The sequence below is a fragment of the Dermacentor silvarum genome, chromosome 4, assembly GCF_013339745.2.
Source record: "Dermacentor silvarum isolate Dsil-2018 chromosome 4, BIME_Dsil_1.4, whole genome shotgun sequence".
Taxonomy (NCBI): Eukaryota; Metazoa; Arthropoda; class Arachnida; order Ixodida; family Ixodidae; genus Dermacentor; species Dermacentor silvarum.
The window spans coordinates 123,724,326-123,733,554 of record NC_051157.2 but is presented as its reverse complement, the minus strand read 5'-3'; the positions used below and the strand labels follow the sequence as shown (position 1 = coordinate 123,733,554).

Genomic DNA, 9,229 nt, shown 5'->3' with positions numbered 1-9,229 from the left:
AAGGTGCGGGTTGATCGCATGGGATTACCCGTTTACAATGTGAAGCAGTAAGCATTGTGGAAGACTTACAGCAGACCTTGCAATCACTCCTCTTATGTGGTGCAATGTACGCCATGGGCCTCTTCAATCCGCAAGGCTTCACAACACTTGCACTCAGTCCAACCATAGTCCCCCGAAAACTCCCCCGAAGACCACCCACACAGTCCCATGCGGAGACTCAGCGTCAAGGCGGCGGTTTGTCCGCCGACCGTCGCTCGGCCGAAATATTCGGCCGTGGTTTCATTGAGGTCCGCCTTGTGGTCATTTCCTTGAACGGTGGTTCTGTCCCTTCACCTCTTTTGTCCGCCTTTTCCTCGACGCTTTCCTCTAATGGCCGCTTGATGGGCTGTCCACTGGCGCTTTCGACGACTTCCATAGAAGTCTCTTGGTTTTCCGCCACCTTTGTATCTTCGCTGGTAGGTTGGCAGGTGTCTTTTGATGTGGCAGCTTTTACGACTGCCGGACCTTGGTCTTGAGGCTCGCCCGCAGGTGGTTCACGCCTTTCCTCCAGCCTAGATTTGCTGGCTGACAATGTTTCCATTTTTCCGGTTGCGGCGTCACCTGAAGGCTTGGCAGCTTCCTCGGCGTCGGTTTTGTCCGTGAGGAGCTCGGATGGTTCCTCAGCACTCGAAGGCCCTGTGACGCTGGCGTATCTCTTAGGGCAATGTCCTTCTTCATGTCCGAATCTTCGGCATGCGCTGCATTTTGGAACTCTGCAGTCGCGGCGGATGTGCCCCGTCGTATGACAGCGAAGGCACATTGGTGCACGACCCGATACGACAACCAAAGCTTGTTCGCCTGCGACGTTCACCTGGTGTGGTAGGTCTTCAAGCTTGACGCCGGCTTTGAGTCGCAGGGACACCAACCGGGTGGTGGACCCCTTGTCAGCAATTCCGTGAACACGCCACCGTTCTCTGCTGATTTCCGTTACTCTTCCATAAGGCAGGAAAGCCACGCGCACGTCGTCGTCTGGAATGTTGTGTAGTAGCCAGTGAATTTTCATTCTTACATCTTGATTTCCAGGATCAATGACGACGCAGCGTCGGCCTTTGACCTTCAGTTCACTTGCAGCGAGTATCTTCTTGACGGCTTCAGCACTCTTGAAAGTTACGGCCCACACATGGCTCATTCGATACGCCCCTAAGGCGATAACCTCAGGAAGCAGCGTCAACTCAGCCAGTGCGTCGCGAAAGTCCTCTACTCGGTAAGGTCGCGCTTGAACGTCCCCGTGAAGAAAAACTGTATTAATAACAAAACGACCTGTTGGCAAATTCGGCAAAATCATCTCGTAGTCTCCTTCCTGTGGAAAATTCCTGTTTCCGCGGCTGGAAGTAGCCGCTGTAGCCGCTCCTGCGGAGCCCGTCATCGCACGTCCGTTCGCTTCGACGGCCGGAAGTGGAATCCTCGGCCATCCTGACACGGCGAAACCCCCTTGAGAATAGAGGGCAATGAGCGGTGCGTACTATAGAGGGATATAAAAATGCAAAACTTGTGTCAGAAGTGGGATTCGAACCCACGCCCACATACGTGGACCAGAAGCCTCGTTCAACCCGCATGGCTGGGCAAGGTTTCCCTTGAGTCTGGCGCCTTAGACCACTCGGCCATCCTGACATGGCGAGACCCCCTTGGGAATAGAGGGCAATGAGCGGCGCGTATAGAGGGATATAAAAAATGCAAAACTTGTGCCAGAAGTGGGATTCGAACCCACGCCCACATACGTGGACCAGAAGCCTCGTTCAACCCGCATGGCTGGGCAAGGTTTCCCTTGAGTCTGGCGCCTTAGACCACTCGGCCATACTTTTTTTTCCTTATTACCGACTTGGCAAATACACAAAAACAACATGTCAAATAAATACGAGATTAAAATAACCAGTCGTTAAAAGACTGTAGCGTCATGTTAAAATGGCTTCAACGAAGCCAAACTGTCCAACACTTGAAGCCATTCCGGTGGGTCACTTTGCATTTTCAACACTTCCCGTGTGTAAACAACATTTTCAACAAAATAGTATCTGGCTGACCTCGCATGTACATCAGCATTGTGTACAGCCATTCGAGTTCTCCATACGCTTTGCATACACAATAACATTAACATGTCCGCCGGCACACCGTCATGTTCTGCGCATGGCAAGAACCTTATTCCAAAAGCACTAATCGGGAGCTCCTTTTTTAAAGTACGCTGCAGAATGTCCCAAAGAAAGCGGGCATCGTGACAGTCAAGAAAAATATGTTCAATTGTTTCTTCCTTATTGCATATAAGGCAATTGACGGACCATATATGGGACAAACAAACCCTTGCTCCTTAGCCATGGCTTAACCGGCAGTGTGTCAGTGTGGAGCTTGAAAAAGAAGGATTTTGTGTTAGCTCTTACAGGCATATTCCTTACTCTTTTGAGAACATCACGTTCAGGCCCTAAGTTGTACATAGAACGATACACTGGCATAGGTACAAAAACGTCAACAAGATCCTTATATAATTTTTTCCGTGACACTTCAAACAAGTACTCCCTAGAAAATCTCGCATTTAGAAGACGAATCGCCGTGATAACTTCACGCAGATAACCTTTTAGTGCCATCGGTTTGACTGCGTGCGACGATACAACGAAATCGGGCAAAGCGTCACGTAATCTCACTTGGATCACCGTGCGCAGAAACCCATCACTTTGGTCACGAAAGAAAACAATCTCGACACAAGTTGCTTGAAAAACAAATGAGTGAAACTGAGTCCGCCGTTGCGCAAAGAGTGAAACAAATTAAATCTGCTCATGCGTTCCCATACAGAACCCCAAATAAATTCCGCAAACACTCTGTGTATTTTTTGAACTGAAGATCGGCTCATGCATAGCACCTGCAAGACGTAAAACACTTTAGCTACTAAAAACATATTACACACTTTGGCTCTTGCAAACATCGAAAAGTTGTGGCCTCCCCATTTGTTGGTTTGTTCTTTCATTCTGTCCCTCTCATTCGTCCAGTATTCTACTGGCTCTCGGTAGTTGCCGAGTGGAACCCCAAGATAAGTGCCAGGTAACACACTCCACTGCATTCTGCAAAACAATTCTGGCGTATCTTGCCAGTTCCCATGCCAAAAACCTAGACACTTTGGCCAACTTATGGCACTACCAGAAACACTACAATAAGATTGGGCTTCCTTCACTACTTCTGCAATGCTTTGCTTATCGCGACAGAACACAGCTATGTCGTCAGCGTAGGCTAACACTTTTATTTCTCTGCCAAAAAACGTGTATCCGCGAATACTGTGGCTATGAAGTATCTTTAGACAGAAAGGTTCTAAATAAAGAGCGAAAAGCAAGGCAGAGATCGGACACCCTTGTTTCATGCTAGACAGTACTGGAATTCGTCTGCTGAGTCTGTTGTTGATAATTAGGTTTGTTGTACAACCATCATAAACCATTTTCACCCCATCCAAAATGACTGTTCCGACATTCATGTACTCAAGAAGCAGAAACAGGATCTCGTGCGACACCCTGTCAAAATCTTTGGCTAAATCCGGTTGTAGCATGGCTACACGATCTTCCATCATATCGCAGCATTCAAGTATGCTTCGCGCTGTGTGTATATTTGTGAAAATAGTCCTACCTTTTATACCGCATGTCTGATGTGTACCTACTAGTGATTTCACTACACTCTGAAGACGTTGGGCGAGCACCTTCATGAATACTTTATAATCAGTGTTAGCTAAACTTATTGGTCGGTAGGCCTCTACTGATTGAAGCTTTATGGGGTCAGTAACTTTGGGTATAAGTACTACATGTGTCTGCCGGAAGGAAGGAGGCGTCCATTTTTGTTCATAACACTTCGTTATGACGCGATACAGAGCCTGTGCTACTTCAACCTTGAAAATTTTATATATCGCTGCCCCAAGACCATCTGGTCCAGGCGATTTTCTTGCACTGAGGTCATCGATAGCCTTCTCAATTTCTTCTACAGAAATAGGCCTTTCAAGGGCTTCCTTAAGTTCACCATCAATTCTCGGCATCAGAGGCAAATAATCACTTTTAAACGCCGAGATATCGCTTGCTCTCTTGCTTAGCAGCGTGCTATAGTGGTCCACAAAAGCACGTTCTATCATTTCCTTGTCGTATGTAAGCTGACCTTGATAAACTATTTCTTTTATCTCCTTGCTCAACGCGTGTCTCCTCTCGTCACTGAGCGCTCGCTTGGTGGGCGTTTCACCCAACCATACTCGTTCCGCGCGTGCTCTCAAAACGGCGCCGCGATATCTTTCCTCGTCGACGACTTCAAGTTTCGCTTTAAGTTCTTTGATATCGTTTATAAATGTGCCAGCCGCGCCTCTTTCCATGTTCAACAGGTATGCTAACATGCACTGCATTTGCCGTTCCTCTTGCTTTTGTTTGTGCCGCAACACGCATGCTCTCTCTAAAGCAATTATTTTCGCATCGCATTTAAACAGTTCCCAAGCTTCTACAACATTTTCCGCATTTTCAAGGAGAACATTTTCTAATTTCTCTTTTATTCTTTGTAGAAACAATTCATCCTGCAAAAGATTGTCATTAAGTTTCCATAAGTGCCAATTAAATGTTTTGTCTTTGCTTTTTGTACCTATCGTAACCATTACCAAGCAATGGTCACTGAAACTGATGCATTCGACACTGTAGCTAGAAAGGAACGGAACTAAATGAAAAGGCACATAAATGCGGTCTAACCTCGAATGGCAGTCTCCTTGAAAATGCGTATATTGCACATCACTGTCAGAACCAAGAACACTTCCAACATCCTCCAGATCAAGTTCACACAAAATTTCATGCAGAAGAGTTGCGCTTTTATCTTGACTGAGCAGCTTTTTCGATGTATCTATCGGCCGGCACACACAATTAAAGTCGCCAAACACTAGAACGTGCCTGTCACACACCAAGAAAGATCTCAGGTAAACAAAAAATTCTTCACGTTCACGAGCATTATTAGGAGCATATACACACACTGCCCGCCAAAGCATTCCAGAAAAAGAAAAATCACAAATAAGCATACGCCCTCCCTCACATGAAGTAACTTGCTGCTCTGTAATCCCAATACTGTTTCTAATAAAAAGAAGGCAGCCACCAGAAGTACCATTCGCGTGGCAAACGCATACGTTGTACTTCGTTCTGAAAATTTCAACCATTCGATTCGTTTTTTCCTCAGATTCAATTTTTGTTTCTTGGACTGCCATCAAATCAATGTCTTTTTCTAGTAGCATGCGGCTAATCTGACATTGTCTTCGCCTCTGTGACAGCCCTCTAACGTTTAATGTCGCCAAACGAAGCGGAGTGGTGATGTTAATATCGTCTGCCATTGCGTTAGCTACAATTAATGTGTGCCCCTACTCACAATTTTCGAGGAAATATTGCGGCTCTCACACTGATGCTTGGGGAACATATCCCTCTCCTTGAAGGCGACTTCTGCAAAACCACGTCCTCACAGAATCATTCCCGATCAACGATCGGGTGCTGAAAGTTCTTTCCGGGGCACTACCTCCGCTAAGGCGGAGGCGGCGCATGTGACGGCCGTCTGTCTGGCGGCACGTTGGGCTTGACCTTCAGCGTCGACCGTCGGACTGTCGGTGTTTTCGGTGTCGGTCCTTCGGTATCCACACCGTCGGTGTCTCGGCTGTGGTCATCAACCTCGTCACGCAACCGTTTTCCGGCGCCTTTAGCGTCGGAAGTCAGGTCCATGTCGTCGCTGACGCTGACTGGCTCGTCAGCCACTTTGGTCGGAGGTGGCGTGATTTCTGAAGGCGCGCCCGTCGCCTCAGCACCAGCTTGCGTCACTTGAACCTTCGCTGGAGGAGGCGCAGAATCCGGCACATTACCTTCATCTATCCCCTTCAGGTTCACCTTTGCGGTCTTCGTAACCAGTGGTGCAGACGAAGCTGCCGCCCCTTCAGCTGCTCCTTTGGCGGCCTCTTCGGCGTCCTCCTGATCCATGAGAAGCTCAGACGAGTCCTCGCTCCTGCCTGGGCCAGCAACGTTGGCGTACGTTCTCACGCACTGGGTCTCGTCGTGGCCAAAGCGACGACACAGCCCACAACGTGGAACCCGGCATTCTCGTCGAATGTGTCCAGTGCCACGGCACCGGAGGCAGAGGGGTGCTCTGCCCGGGACAATAACGAGAGCCATGTCTTCCGCAACACGAAGTTGGTGTGGTAGGTCGTCTGCTGTCATTCCGGGCTTGAGTTTCAGGACCACCGACCGTGTCGTGGTTCCTTTGTCGTTGCAGCCCTGGACCCTCCACTTCTCCCTCGTCACTTCAGTTACTCTTCCAAACGGTGCCAAGGCTGTTCTGACGTCTTCGTCAGGAACACCATGCAGCAGCCAGAAGAGCTTGAGCCTGACACCCTGGTTGCACGGGTCAATGACCACGCAACGGTGTTCCTTGACAAGGAATCCTTCTGCGTCCAATATCTTCTTTTTGGCCGCCTCGTTCGCAAAAGTTACGGCCCACACATGATTCATCTGATAAGCCCCGAGGGCCACCACTTCCGGCAGCAGCATGAGTCGCGAAAGCGCATCCCTGAAATGCTCAACACGGTAAGGCCGAGCTTTCACTTCGCCGTGAATAAAAACAGTGTTCAAAACACTTGCACCTGAAGGCAGTTGTGGTAGAACCATCTGGTAGTCCGGGGAAGGTTTTTCCGTTGACCGGGAACCGCGGCCGAGGGCCGCTGTAACCGCTCCTGAGGAGCAAGACATTCCGCGACCGTTCGCTGTGATGGCCGGAAGTGGAATCACCACTCGGCCATACTGACACTTTTTTTTATTACCGACTTGGCAACATACAACACAAGACATTTTAACAATACATGAGGGTCACGATAAAAGTGTCTGCCATTGGTTGGCTGACACGGGGGCTAAAAACGCTTGAGGTTCGTAAGCTCAGTCATCATACTGAGCAATGTTGGTTGTTCTTTTTGCAAACTGTACAATTCTTTAATATAACAAATGCTTTCGATGAAGTACTCTCTAACAGGCCGGAGGTTTGGTTCGGCATGTCTCACGGCCATTCTACATTTCCATAAACTATGCAAGGACAACAGCATGAACATGTCATATGGTACAGTGTCGGCCATCCTGACACGGCGAAACCCCCTTGAGAATAGAGGGCAATAATCGGCGCGTATAGAGGGATATAAAAAATGCAAAACTTGTGTCAGAAGTGGGATTCGAACCCACGCCCACATACGTGGACCAGAAGCCTCGTTCAACCCGCATGGCTGGGTAAGATCTCCCTTGAGTCTGGCGCCTTAAGCGCAGACCACACGTACGCTTGCAAACGCGCGCAAGCTCGCGTCCGCGCGCCCACGCATGCGCAGACGGTGCGGCACGGCTCGTACGCGTCGAAACGCGGCGCGATCTCGGTGATCAGCTCCTCTCAGTTATCGCGTGCCTGGGCTGCCTCGCGTCGGCGCGCCTGGCTACGCAGCGACGGCGCGGTACATTCAACTCTCAGTTAAGCAGAATTATACCATGCAAGAAAGTGCTTCTTCTTCACTTTTTGTGCTAATCTAACAGCTCCAAAAAGATAACAATTACGTTTATAGATATCGAAGCATTTTGAAGCACTGTCAACAACGAAATACGAAGTGGCGTCTGCCAAGGTGTAAACAAGTGAGGCCAGTGAGCATGGAGGAAGGAAAAATTTTTTACCTCCATGATGCAAACCGACACTCCTCGCTAGGCGCGGCAACCGCAAGGCGCGTATAGACGCGAGCTTACGCACGTCCGCAAGCGTACGTGTGGTCTGGGCTTTCGACCACTCGGCCATCCTGACACGGCGAAACCCCCTTGAGAAGAGGGGGCAATGAGCGGCGCGTCTACAGAAATATAAAAGTTATAAAAATTATAAAAAATGCAAAACTTGTCTTAGAAATGGGATTCGACCCCGCGCCCACGTACCCTCGTATATATATATATATATATATATGATTTGGCAACGGCAATAAAATATTGTTGGAATTCAGCGCAGTGTTTGTCGTCTCTTTGAGTGCTTGTCCTTCGCGCTGTACGTCGTTTTTTCCATGTTGAATACGCCGGTTCTCGTCCGATCCCCGAAACTAAGCAGCATGGGCTCGATTAGTACTTGTGAGGGAGACCACCTGGGAACACCGAGTGCTGATGGCACCCTTATTCTTTCGCATTTTTTTTCACGCCCCCTACATTTCTTTCTTTCTTTTTCAGTGACATATTGTGCGCGCAGGCGTGAAGGTGTGGTATGTCGACACGTTGGCGAAATATAAACTTCGCTAATCAACTAGAGCATCCTCCGACGTCATTATCGAAGTGCTTGGCGCGCGCAAATTCAAACAACATGAAGGACGTTGCAAGGTATTACGCGTGACAAGATTATATGGTGACAAGATGTGTGACTATACTCGCGGACAACTTTCTGTGGCAATGAAGCGAAAGCTACGGGCGCGTGGCTGCTGCATATGTGTTACCACGCCAAATAGTCCGGCAGCGTTTGACAGTGCTTTTCAACGCCTCCTATAAAGTATTTAGGAGGCGTTGGTGCTTTTGATCGCTCGGAACACACGCTGAATCGGCGCAGCTTTGACGTGCGACGGTTGTGCGTTTGCTCAGACGCGGAAGGGAAAAGCCGCAAGATAAGCAAACTTTTACACTCAGTGGTGTGTTCCGTCTTATTTAACTGTTGCTAATAAGGTGTTTATGTTTTCTCTTCTCCAGCCTAAACTAACGCGGATTTAAACGCGGGACTCTTTTCAGAAGCGCTCTCTCTTGTGGGCACTTTGCCTCCATAGCTTTCCCTTCATTGCCACAGAAAGTTGTCCGCGAGTATAATCGTGTAAACCACTCACATAAACTGCTAACTGCATCGATATTACGCGTGTACAGTTTGACAAATTTAAAGCACATAGGCGACAGCACATTCTATGCCATATATGCTAGTCGCGGAAAACACACACAATTTACGTGGTACGCCCACTCTTCCGCGCACGACGCCCAAACACGCACTTTTGTCTTTTCTAGCGCAGAAACACAAACGGAAGCTACGTACGGCGTTTGTCGAACGCGTAAAGACTGCGCGTTGTAGCAGCAGAGACTGAATGCTCGTAGTTCGATACAGGTGAATTCGTAAACCAACGATTCTCGCCATCCACCATACCATGCAGCATCAATTTTTTTAGGGGCGAAGCTCCTTAGGGTGTGGGTCTGTC

At 48.7% G+C, this 9,229-nt stretch overlaps 1 non-coding gene across 1 annotated transcript; it reads right to left on the bottom strand.

The window, feature by feature from the left end:
* Nucleotides 1-1,531: 1,531 nt before the first annotated feature.
* Trnal-caa (transfer RNA leucine (anticodon CAA)) lies at nt 1,532-1,650 on the bottom strand. The gene is made up of 2 exons: nt 1,613-1,650; nt 1,532-1,577 (listed from the first exon to the last, which is right to left on the bottom strand). It is a non-coding gene; the product is annotated as a tRNA-Leu (tRNA).
* Between the last annotated feature and the right edge of the window lie 7,579 nt (nt 1,651-9,229).